The 12,126-nt window shown below is 38.3% G+C and overlaps 1 protein-coding gene and 1 long non-coding RNA gene across 3 annotated transcripts in view; one reads left to right on the top strand and one right to left on the bottom strand.

The window, feature by feature from the left end:
• LOC102785259 (receptor-type tyrosine-protein phosphatase gamma-like) overlaps positions 1-12,126 on the top strand; it is a 327,441-nt gene that overhangs the window by 89,034 nt on the left and 226,281 nt on the right. The gene's annotated exons all lie outside the window — the stretch shown is intronic.
• LOC148100050 (uncharacterized) lies at positions 10,152-11,741 on the bottom strand. Its single transcript, XR_015719898.1, has 3 exons — positions 11,466-11,741; positions 10,697-10,785; positions 10,152-10,511 (listed from the first exon to the last, which is right to left on the bottom strand). It is a non-coding gene; the product is annotated as an uncharacterized LOC148100050 (long non-coding RNA).

Below are 12,126 nucleotides of genomic sequence, written 5' to 3'. Positions count from 1 at the left end.
TGCACCTAATTATGACTGCCCTGACTAGTTTTCCAATGTATTTGACCTAATTTATGAGTGCAATAACTCTAATATAATTTCAACAGCTATGATCTTGTTCTGGACAGATCATCTACAAAAATAACCCCTATTACTAGATCGGTGGCAGTTCTGAACAACCTGGTAAAACTACACAAGATAGTAGATGTTTGGAGGCTTCACCATCCAAATGACAGGTAATATTCCTTTTTTTTCATCTCTACATGGGAGCTTTACCAGAATTGATTACTTTGTCTGAGATTGTAGATTATTACCCAGTATTATCAGCTCTACTCCGACCATGCCCAACTTAATATGAAAATAGATTTTAATTTACAGCCTCAAACTTCCAATTGGAAATTCAGTTCCACCCTTCTGTCAGACAAAACTTTCACCACTCATGTTTCTACTGAGATTTCAGGATTTCTTAAAACACAATGAGAACGGTGGGGTCTGTGACGTGACGGCAAAATGATCTCCTTTCAAACATTCTTGAAAAGACGAGATTAAATTGTCTGTCCCAAATCGAGTATGAATTATCAACATTAGAAGAGGGACTTCATCAAAATCTAATAGTGAGGACATCTGTAATGTTATTCTAAAACTAAAACTTGAACACATATTTTGAGATCCCAAGTCAGAAATGATATTCTGAAACTGAAACAAAGACACTTTGAACTACTAGCCTGATTAAAGATAGATTTGTTGAATTTTTCAGCCAGCTGTTCTCTTCTAAATCGAACGCCACAGACTCTGAGCTTTCTAGCTTTCTTAACTAATCTTTTATAGAAATCCCTGAAAATATTGTTTATTTGTTTCGGGTCATATATTGTGTTCCCAGATGAATCTTGAACAGCACATATAGTTGTTTTTTCTTTATTTATTTTTAGCTGGTTTGCTAGAAATTGACCGGATTTATTACCATGTTCATAATTTTGTAAGTGTAGTCTTTGTACTAAGAATTTTGTTTTTTTTAATCAATTATCTCATTTAATTCTAGTTTTGTTTTGCGTATTTTGTTCAATGTTTCCTGATCTTGGTGGGACACGTAGGCTTCTTCTAGGGATTTGATGTTTTTTCTAATTCCTGAATATTTTTGTTTTCTTCTTTCTTTTTATGTGATGAGAAAGAGATTATTTTACCTCTCATCACAGCTTTCCCTGCTTCCCATAGAACAGATGCTGAAATTCTGGGAGTGTCATTATAGTCTAAATATGAAGTCCACTCTTTTTTAAAATATTTAATAAAGTCTTCATCTTTAAGCAGTGATGTATTAAATCTCCAGTTTTTACTTGGCGCAGTATTATTCTTGTGCATTAGTGTTAAAGATACAGGAGCATGATCGCTGACAGCTATAGGATGAATCTCAGTGTCTGAAATGTCTCTCAGCAGTGAGCTGCTGACCAAGAAATAATCCAGACGAGAGTAGGAGTGATGAACATGTGAGAAAAAAGTATATTCCTTACTGGTGGGGTGAAGGGAGCGCCATGCATCACAAAGACCAAAGTCGCTCATATACTGTTTGATTATATTTGTGGATTGCCAATTGCGCTGAGTTCCTGCTGTATTGAGCCTATCCATTTCTTCATTTAGTCCAAGGTTGAGGTCGCCTCCAAGAACAAGTGTGCCATCTAAGTGTTCAGAGAGTGCACTGAAAAAAACGTGAAAGAATGAGGGATCATCAACATTTGGACCATATACACTTACAATACATAGCTTTTTATCACATATAGATAGTTTAATGTAGGGCTGGGCGATATGGCCTAAAATTCATATCGCGATATAATTTGAAGCATGTGCGGTAACGATATATATCACGATATATTCTTTTCTTCTGTATAACGTATTTTCCACACTATAAGGACTTAAAATCCTTTAATTTTCTCAAAAATCGAGAGTGTGCCTTATGTATGAATTCTGGTTGTGCTTACTGTCATCGAACTGATTTTGGCAGAAATCTGTTAAAAAATGTTTTAGTACAACTTTGGTAAGCCGCACTGCTTGATGGATTGTCAGAGCATTACGGCTGCCGTAGTGAGGAGCTTCACGGAGTAATCTGGGTCCTAAACTCCGTCCTCTTCAGGTCCCAAAGTCAAACGAACACAGAGTAAAAAACAGTCGAAATTCTTTAATCTTTAATAAAATCATCAGCGTTGCTGCTTTACCGATAATGCTATGGCATTAATGGAATTAATTGAAAATATCACCAACAATATAGATCAAAGACAATGCACAGTTAGTGTTTTCATTGACCTAAAAAAAAGCTTTTGACACAATTAACCATGAAATATTACTTGATAAACTGGAGTACTATGGTATTAGACGAGTGGTGCTAGAGTGGGTCAGAAGTTATTTGAGAGACAGGCAACAATTTGTGAAGATTGGTGAATATCAATCAGAGTGCCTGGACATTGTTTGCGGAGTTCCACAGGGGTCAGTATTGGGACCAAAGCTGTTTATCCTCTATATCAATGATATATGTAAAACATCTGATATATTACAGTTTATTTTATTTGCAGATGATATAAATATTTTTTGTGCTGGAGAGAATTCACAGCAGCTTTTGGAAATTGTCACACAAGAAATGATTAAACTGAAAACATGGTTTGACAGAAACAAGTTATCACTAAATTTGGAAAAAACTACATTTATGTTATTTGGAAATTGTAAAAAAGATGCCGGAGCAAAATTGTTAATAAACAATGTTGAAGTAGAGCAAGTTTCTGAAACAAACTTTCTGGGTGTGATAATAGATAACAAAATCTGCTGGAAACCTCACATAAAGCATATACAAGCTAAACTGTCAAGAAGCATCTCTGTACTGAGTAAAGTTAAACATTTTTTGCCTTCCAAATCACTCCGGGTACTTTACTGTTCACTTATATTGCCATATTTGGAATACTGTGTGGAAATCTGGGGAAATACATACAAAACTTCACTTCAACCACTATGTAAAACTCAGAAAAAAGCAATCAGGATTATTACTAAAGCAGGATTTAGAGACCATACTAACATCATGTTCTTGAAATTAAAAATTCTGAAGTTTATGGATCTTATAAAATATAAAACTGCAAAAATTATGTACAAAGCCAGATACAATATGTTACCAGGAAATGTACAGAGGATGTTTTTTGACAGAGAAGGGGACTATGAATTGAGGGGAAAATTAAATCTGAAGACTCTTAAAGCACGGACACAGCTTAAAACCTTTTGTGTTACTATTTATGGGGTAAAACTGTGGAACAGTTTTACTGTGGACCTACAGCAATGTTCAAGCATTAGTCAGTTTATAAAGATGTTTCGAAAACTTATTTTGGAAGAATATGAAACTGATAAAGTTGATCACCCATTGTATATATAACTATGCTAAATTGTATTTAAATTATATCTATCACTGTAGCTATGTTTATACATGTTCTCCTTGTTTATTGTGTGGGGTAAGTGATGATGGGAATTAGGTGAATAGTGGGATTCAATAGAATGTTGAGCATGGGGTAGGGATTAATAAGTATGTTATACTTCTTCCTACTCCATTTCAGACCTAATAATTGTCATTTCATGTAATTTAGACTCTGTTTTATTTAATTTTATTTATTTTCTTTTTTTTGTTTTATCTGAGCACATACGTGTGTGTATTTACATATATATTCATATTTGTAAATGCAAGTATGTGTACTTGTGTATATATTGTTTTTTTTTCTGTATATGTCTGAAATAAATAAAGATACAATACAATACAATACAATACCGGGTGTAACAATTAAGTTTAACATCCAGGCATCCATGAAAACAGAATTTATTAAATTTAACGGAGTTAGAAGTTAGCAGGAAGTTAGCACGCTAGCTTCCACCTAAACATGACATACCATGTTCTGACAGAGATTTTTGAAACTAATTCAAACGTACAGCTCTGCTACCACTTCCAACATAAATGAAGACAGAAAACTAAACAGCAGTGGCGTTTGCAGGGTTACTGAAGTTGGACTACCTGGTATATAATGTTGTGCTACGTGATTGCTAGCGACACAGCTATGTTAGCATAACATTAGCACAGTGAGGCTGGAGGATGAACGCCAACTTTTTTTCCACTCGTTAAGTCATTAATGAATCAATGTTACAGAAGTGGAGGAAGCGCAGTTTTTGGCTTTCCCCATATTTCAAAAGTGCTTCATCTCTTTGCTATGACTGTCGGCATATTTTGCAGATGATAATGGTTGTAGCCGCTGCGACGCTTTCGACCAAAACAGGCGCAGCTTGATGACATCATCAACATGCGCTATCGCGATAGAGCGATATAGTCAAAATCTCTATCGTTGGCCAAATTTATATCTTTTCTATCGTATATCGTTTATATCGCCCACCCCTAGTTTAATGATTAAGAATCTGCCCTCTGGATCTATAACTGTATCGAGTACTGTGAAATTAATATTTTTATGGATTAAAATTGCTACTCCCCTTTGTCTAGAATTATAACAAGCTGAGAACACATTAGGAAACTCAGGTGTTTTAAGTTCATTCGAACCTCTAAGAGGTCTGTGGGTCTCTTGTAAAAGGACAACATCTGCCTGTAGTTTTTTGAGTTGGTTAAATATTTTTAACCTCTTTTCTCCATTTACATTCCATGTGACAAACCTTAGTGCACCCATAGATGTCTGTGTATAACTAGGGGTGTACGCTGTATGTGTCGCTTAGACAGGTGGAGAGAATACATCACTTGTTTATAAATAAAGAGAAGAGAGAGAGAAAAAATGTGTGGTGAGATGCTCCCTGAGTTGACTATGTGTGTGCATATTTACTAATATGAGTACGCTTGGCTTAAGTGTGTGTATCCTGTAGGTCTGTGTGCGCTGTCTGACTGATGTAAATGTGCTGCCGTTCAGCGCATGATTGTGCGTGATCGTGCTGTGCATATGTGTCGAAATAAAGGATGTTGTTTGTGGATGAGTGTGGAAGCAGGTGATCGAAGCAGTGAAAGAAAAAAAGAAAGAAACCAAGGACGAGGGTGAGCAGCATAAAAACAAGAAGAGGAAAAAGAGAAGAAAAAACGAGAAGGAAAAAAACCCGGAAACATTCCAATTAAACCATTGACGGTGTTCATTCTGCTTTGAAATCACACTTAAGATGCGATTTGATACCGGTAAGTTAAACAGATGTTAATGCAAGTTAGTGTGAGTGGATAGGGAAAGGGTGTAGCTGATTCTTATCTGGTGTGAAGTTAATACAGCCACGGAGTGATGCTGGGGTCACGGTAAAGCTGTCCATCCACGTACAGCTGGTTCACAGTGATGACAGCGCGGGAGCCCTTCTGGATGAAGCCGCGTCGGATTGGGAAGAGGACCCTGCGTCGTTCCAGCATCTCTTTTGGGAACTGGTCGTTCACGCTGAAGTCCGTTCCTTTTAATTCCCTGCCGCGGCTTTTCACCTGTTCCTTTTGTTTGAAGTGGCTAAATTTGGCCACAATAGGATGTGGTCTCCCGGTCGCAGCCCGCATGTCTATCAAAGGCTTCTGGAATACCAGAAAATACAATATTATCACGCATGCCACGAGCTTGTAGATCAATAACTGTTTCTTTTATTTTTTATTTTCTCTATTGAGCTGGGTAACATTGTCTGTGAGACATTTCACTGACTCCCTTAGCGTGGCATTTTCAGCAGCGAGCGTTTCCACTTGCTGCTGGCTGAACTTTAGGGGTGGCTGTAGCTCAGGTGGCAGAGCGGATCAGCCACTAACCAGAAGGTCGGTGGTTCAATCCCAGGCTGCTCCAGTCTGCATGCCAAATATCCTTGGGCAAGATACTAACCCCATGTTGCTCTCCGATGCATCGGAGTGTGAATGTGTATGAATGTTAGATACTTAGCACTTAAATTTAGAAGTGCTTGTGTGAATGGGTGTGATTGGGTGAATGAATTAGCTGTATAAAGCGCTTTGAGTGCTCGAACAGAGTAGAAAAGCGCTATATAAGAACCAGTCCATTTACCATGAACTCCAGGGATTCTCGCAAGGATTTAAATTCCCGGTGAAGAATCTCCACCAAGGACAGCCTTGCATCGAAACTGGACAATCATTCGTCGATTGACTCCAGTATGTTGGCAATATCTTTGCCGGCTGGCAATGTTGTGCCGGGGGAATCTGCCGGGCGACATCTTTTCGACGACGGCGTGTCAGGTTTGGGGGAAGATGCACTCTGGGCCTTCTTCATTACGAGATCCTGGAAGCGCTGATCAATATAATCTTGGAGAGCCTCTAAACTCTCCCCGTTGTTCTCCAGGGTGTTGGAGAGGATTTAGACAAATGTTGTTAGTTATAAGACAATTGATAAGTGTATTTGGTAATACTGAAGCTTAAATGAATTTGTTCAATTCCAAACTACCATTCGCTTTAATTTTCCGCCAAATCTCCGGCGTCTGACATCAGTTACAACACGAGTCGCTTACCTTGTCCGTCACTTCCGTCACTTGTAAAAAATTATTTTGTGGTTTGGCACACAGTTAAAAAAATACTGGATGATCCCATGGGGTTATCCTGTTTTTCCTCAATCTGGGATAATGAGCTCTTTACTCCGGCACATAAGGACATGGGTTTTAAAATATGGTTGCATCAGGGCATAGTGAAAATACAAGATGTATATAAGGATCATAATCTTATGTCATTCAGCGAGTTGAGGGCAAAGTTTGATGTGCCTCAGAAACACTTCTTCAAATATCTACAACTTAGAAGCTTTATTCTGGCTCGATTGAATAATTCAATGCAACAGCCTTCATTTTCCATCCTAGAAACGCTTGTTACAAAAAATTGTTTTGGAAAAGACTGCTCACTCAGTTTTATAACATGTTCGTTGAGAAGCATAGAGACACCTCAGACAATAAGAGACAGGAGTGGATACAAGACTTACAAGAAGATACTTCCATCCATCGAGTGGAGTAAAATATGTTTAAAGACACACACCCAAACCATCAACACCCAAACTGAGAATGACTCAATTTAACTGGATAATGGAAACATATGTCTCCCCTGCAAAACTAAATAAATTTGATCCTAATGTATCGACATATGTTATAAATGTACCGATCACAAGGGTCCATTGTACCACTGTTTGTGGGAGTGTGAAAAGATTCAAAACTTTTGGTGCTCAGTGTTAAAATATATTTCTCAGATCACATCTTCCCATTAAGTCCTGAGGTCTGTATTTTAGGCATTTATTCAGATGAATGTAATTTAGCTCAGACGGAGAGAAAGATGGTTGACCTTTGCTTACTCCAGGCCAAACGTTGTATTGCAATATGCTGGAAGAATGTTGGTGGCCCCTCTTTTGACCAATGGTTAAACAATGTATTATCAAGTTTAGTTCTTGAGAAACTGACCTATGCGGTTAGAAAAAGATCATCAGAAGTTTTTGACATTTGGAAGATGCTTCTGGACCTATTAAAGACTGAGGACGTTGAGGAACTGGAGAGAGCAACACGTTCTCACTCCCAAAGCGTAACATTTTAGGCTAGGTGACAAATCGTCAACATATTACGTTTTCGGCTACCCACCACGTTCCTAAATGACGACCTCGGAAATATGAGGAAATATGAGAACCGTATGGACTCAATCTACACATGTTCGCTCTTTTTCTTCAAATCGCTTAGAAACACGCTATTTAACATTTAACAAGGTTATGGTTAGGGCTAGGGATAAGGTTAGGTTTAGGGCTGGAACGTCTATTACCGCGGGAGCGTCATTGCACTGGATTTCGGCCATAACCCGCCGCGTACCATAAGAACGCCGAAGGTCTCCTTTCGCGTTCCTCAGGAACGCCGCGGGACGTGACAAAACATCGCCATGTTACGCCTCGGGAGTGAGAACGGGCTGGAGAGAGAGTGAAGTAATGAAAATATGCAACTAAATTTGGGAATGTATACAGTACAGACTATTATGGAATCAGAACGATGCCACCTTGAAACAAAACCGAAAAAAAAAATTGATAGTGAAAAACAATTAATTGAAACTGTAATTCTTTTGTTTTCGCTTACAATTTTTTTTTTTCGGTTTCAATCCATTTTTCGGTTTCAATCCATTTTTTTTCGGTTTCAAACCATTTTTCAGTTTCAAACCATTTTTCGGTTTCAATCCATTTTTCGGTTTCAATCCATTTTTCAGTTTCAATCTGCTGGCACTGTTTTGGCATCCGGGTGCGCGCTGGGAGGGGGGCGGGGATTCCGGCCCGCATATATTTGCATATATTATAGAGGCCACTAGTGCTGACCAAGCTGCCATCTTTCTCTCTTCCCGTCTTTCAATGGCTGCTTCAATTTCAGCTTGACCCTCCAAACCGCAAGTAAGTAATCATTTTTTGTCATCTTTCCTTGCTGTCCCACTGGACTGGACATTAGTTTAGTTTTTTTTAGCTACATCTGGTGAAGTTGTGGTAAAGTGCTGGTATTAGCCTATTTGTCATAGCAAGCTAGCCTGAAGCTAATATTTGCTAAATTTAGGTACACCCGTGTCTCTTTAGGAGTTGGAGGCTGGTGTTTTAGGAACGGCACAAGATCTCATCAACAGGCAGTGTTGGGCAGTAACGTAATACATGCACCGGCGTTACGTATTTAAAATACAAAATATGAGTAAATGTATCCGTTACTGTTCAATAGGTGATATTGAGAACACAGTTAGTTTGTTGAAATAAATGGATTACATGGCGGTATTTTCCTTTTTCATATGTTAGGCTATGGTCTCTCTATTTTTGGTAATTCCACGCCGGTGGAAACCCAAACAAAACATGCAATAAGAGCCTCTAAAAATTATTATACAAAAATGATTTAATATGAAGGCAATAGCAGAGTGTTACAGGCATCGCCCTAAACAATGTAGCCTCATGGGCAGTGTAGTCCGTGCTGCAGGGAGAACGGACTGCCATACCCGTTATGTGTCTGTGAGCGAGGGAGGGAGAAAAAGGAAAAGTATGAGCTGTCACTGAGCAGAAACGGGAGCTGGAAGCATGTGTATATATAATAATAACCACTGCAGCCAAAAAGAGAGCCTGATGAGCCCAGCTGTAAGAAAGCTGTTAAGACTGGACTGTACACTGTGTTCCTGTTTTCCTCCGAAACAATAAGCAGCCTTTCAACGCCTCTCTCTGTCTCTCGCTAGCAAAGTTGACCCAGACAACAAAGTAAAGCTAGTTTTCAGCTACGAGCCGACATGATGTATTAGCCAGAGGTCCCTTTACTACGGTTCGGAGCCGCTGACCTGTTTTATATATGCGCTGAATAGTTTTCTACACGAGATCGCTGCAAAAAGTGCAGCCTTACCTAATGTCCACCTACTGTTACTCATTTATATTAAGATTTTAACATCTAGTTGGTATTGGTATGGCGAGTAGACTTCAGTAAGAGTAATAAATCACACAGCAATAGTACATTCATGTAGTTGTAAAGTATTCAGAATACATTACTTCTATAATCTTTGGTGGAATACATTTTAAAATTAACCTTCCCAACACTGTCAACAGGTTAGCACCTCATACCACAGTGCACCAAAAGCAGTCTCATGAGCGCTGGGAAGGACAAGCCCAGAGCCCAAAACAGACAGTGCAGGAGATGACAAGGTTAGTAATTGTACGGTGAAAATTATACTTCTAGTTATCTTGATTGGCAAAAGAAAAGTAAATACAAAATCTGCTTCTCACATATAGGGCATTTCCAAGATTTTTTTTTTCAAAACTAATTCAATTTCTTTCATTACAGCTGTCCTGTGCCAGATGTTCTGTTGCCCCACAGTGAGAGGCATCATTTCAGAAACACCAGGAAGACTGAAACTCATCGCCGGGATCAAGCAGGGCTCGTGATCTTCACCAGCAGCTCCCTCACAAGAAGGATAAACCCAGCATTTCATGAACACTGATGGAGACCTTTGCTTTGTGTAATGTTAGAAGTACTCAGATAATCCTCAGAGGGTCTGGACTTTTACATAATATCATAGCTTTAAGTCCTGTAGAAAGTTAAATATATGTTGTGCTCTCTGGTTACTCTGGTATAATTGACTCTGAATTACTTTATGATAAATAACACACTATTGTCAAAAAACAGTGAAAGAATTCCAGATCACAAAAAGTTTTAGTTTAAATACAAGTAACAACCTTTGACTTTAATCAGGTTTTATTTAATTGTGTCAGAGAAAACATCATGTGCTCTTCATGTAGCTGAGTACATTCAGTGTTTAAAACAGAAGTTGTGCAGGTCTGAGATCAGCAGTTTTCTGAAACACCAAACTGAGGTCCTGTTAATGCTGATGTATAGTGACACAGTTACATGAGTGATTAATCCTTTTGACTTTTTGTCTTTAAATTTATCAATAAAACAGCTGCAGCTTTCACTGACAGCACATGTGGTACTTAAACCTTTGTACTGTTTTCTTCAGTTAATTTTGGAGTTACTACAAAGATTGAAGATATAAGATGATCTGTCTGCTGTCACTGGGTGGTGCTGAGGTCTGAATCTGAGGACGGCTTCTGTAATCACAAACAGAACAGAATCATCACAAACTGAAATATAAAGATTATCTCTCAAATCTGAAATAGAGCTGATCCACTCGGGATCTGAAGTTGTCCAGTCCTACAGTTCTGCCGACAGCTGTTTATTTTTTATTTGTTTTAAAGGCCTTATATACTAACACATTTTCTAATATCATGTTTACCTTTGAGTTGTTGATGCTTTATAAATGGACATCTGCAAAGATGAGATGATGGAGCAGGTTTCAGTCAAGGTTCAGTCTGCTGCTGCATCCTGGTCACAACATACAGAGGTGTTATCAGCTCAGTATTGAACAAGAAATATTAATGTTTCAAATTATTTGTCCTAAAGGATGCAAGCTGTACAGAGTACTGCACATGTGACTTTGTGAACATAATTCATTAAAAATAATTAGGACAGTTTTTTAACCTGAATATTTGTAACAAGCTGAGTAAAAAAAATGCTAAAAAAAATAATCAGAGGAAAAATGTAACATTTTAACTTAAGCTGACAAGCGGAAGTAGTTGGTTTCAGTACATAAGTATAGGGCTTTGCTATTTAATTTGTAGCTATTGACTAATGAGGGGTTACTGAAGTTCCAGGTTTTTAAAAGTTGGCGTTAATGTCGTTCCACATGTGGAAAGCGACAGAAAACATGCTGCTGTTTGCACATATTTAATAATCAGCTCTGCACAGGAGCAGAAGCAGAGTCCAGCCTGTTGCTCTTACAGTATAATACTCATATAAAAGTACAGTAACCGTGGTTAGTCACTGAGCAGCCTGGTGCGTTTCTCTTGATTTCTTTAGTCAGGGTAAATTCATTCACCTGCACGGGTTAGCTAAACGAACTTTACAAAACAAGTTTCCCCAACAGCCAAGTGCTCATCTTAGCTAGCTAGGTCCTTAGCTAAGGACCTAAATTACGGACTAGTTTACAAACACATTTAACTTACCAAAAATAGTGCGGTGGGGTCTCAGGTCCTCCTGTCTGGTAGTCCAATTTACTGAAGAAGAATTTACCTCAGGCTGTCACTTTGAAATAGTCGGTAATGTAAACGCTGGACCTCTCAGCATCTGCCATTCCCGAACAGACACGTGCAAGTTTGTCCGTGACCGCAGCCGCGTCGTCAGTGTTTTCTCCAGTCATTGGTCAGCATTATAATATATGCAAATACATGCGGGTCGGAATCCCCGCCCCCCCAGCGCGCCCCCGGACGCCAAAACAGTGCCAGCAGAGTGAAACTGAAAAATGGATTGAAACCGAAAAGTGGATTGAACCCGAAAAATGGATTGAAACCGAAAAAAAATGGATTGAAACCGAAAAATGGTTTGAAACCGAAAAAAAATGGATTGAAACTGAAAAAAAAAATTGTAAGCGAAAACAAAAAAATTACAGTTTCAATTAATTGTTTTTCACTATCAATTTTTTTTTTCGGTTTCAATACAAGATTTTTCAGTACATTTATTTCAGTTACAATATTTTTTTTCGGTTTCAATATTTTTTTCGGTTTCGTTTCAAGGTGGCATCGTTCTGATCCCATAGACTATCCTGTACACTTTTTTCCTTTGTATTTTATTATTTATTTATTTTTTATTTCCCTAAGTATTATCTCT

The sequence above is a fragment of the Neolamprologus brichardi genome, chromosome 13 (assembly GCF_056152115.1).
Source record: "Neolamprologus brichardi isolate AB-2024 chromosome 13, ASM5615211v1, whole genome shotgun sequence".
NCBI lineage: Eukaryota > Metazoa > Chordata > Actinopteri > Cichliformes > Cichlidae > Neolamprologus > Neolamprologus brichardi.
Note: the sequence above shows the minus strand (reverse complement) of the source record. Positions and strands in the feature narration are given on the sequence as shown.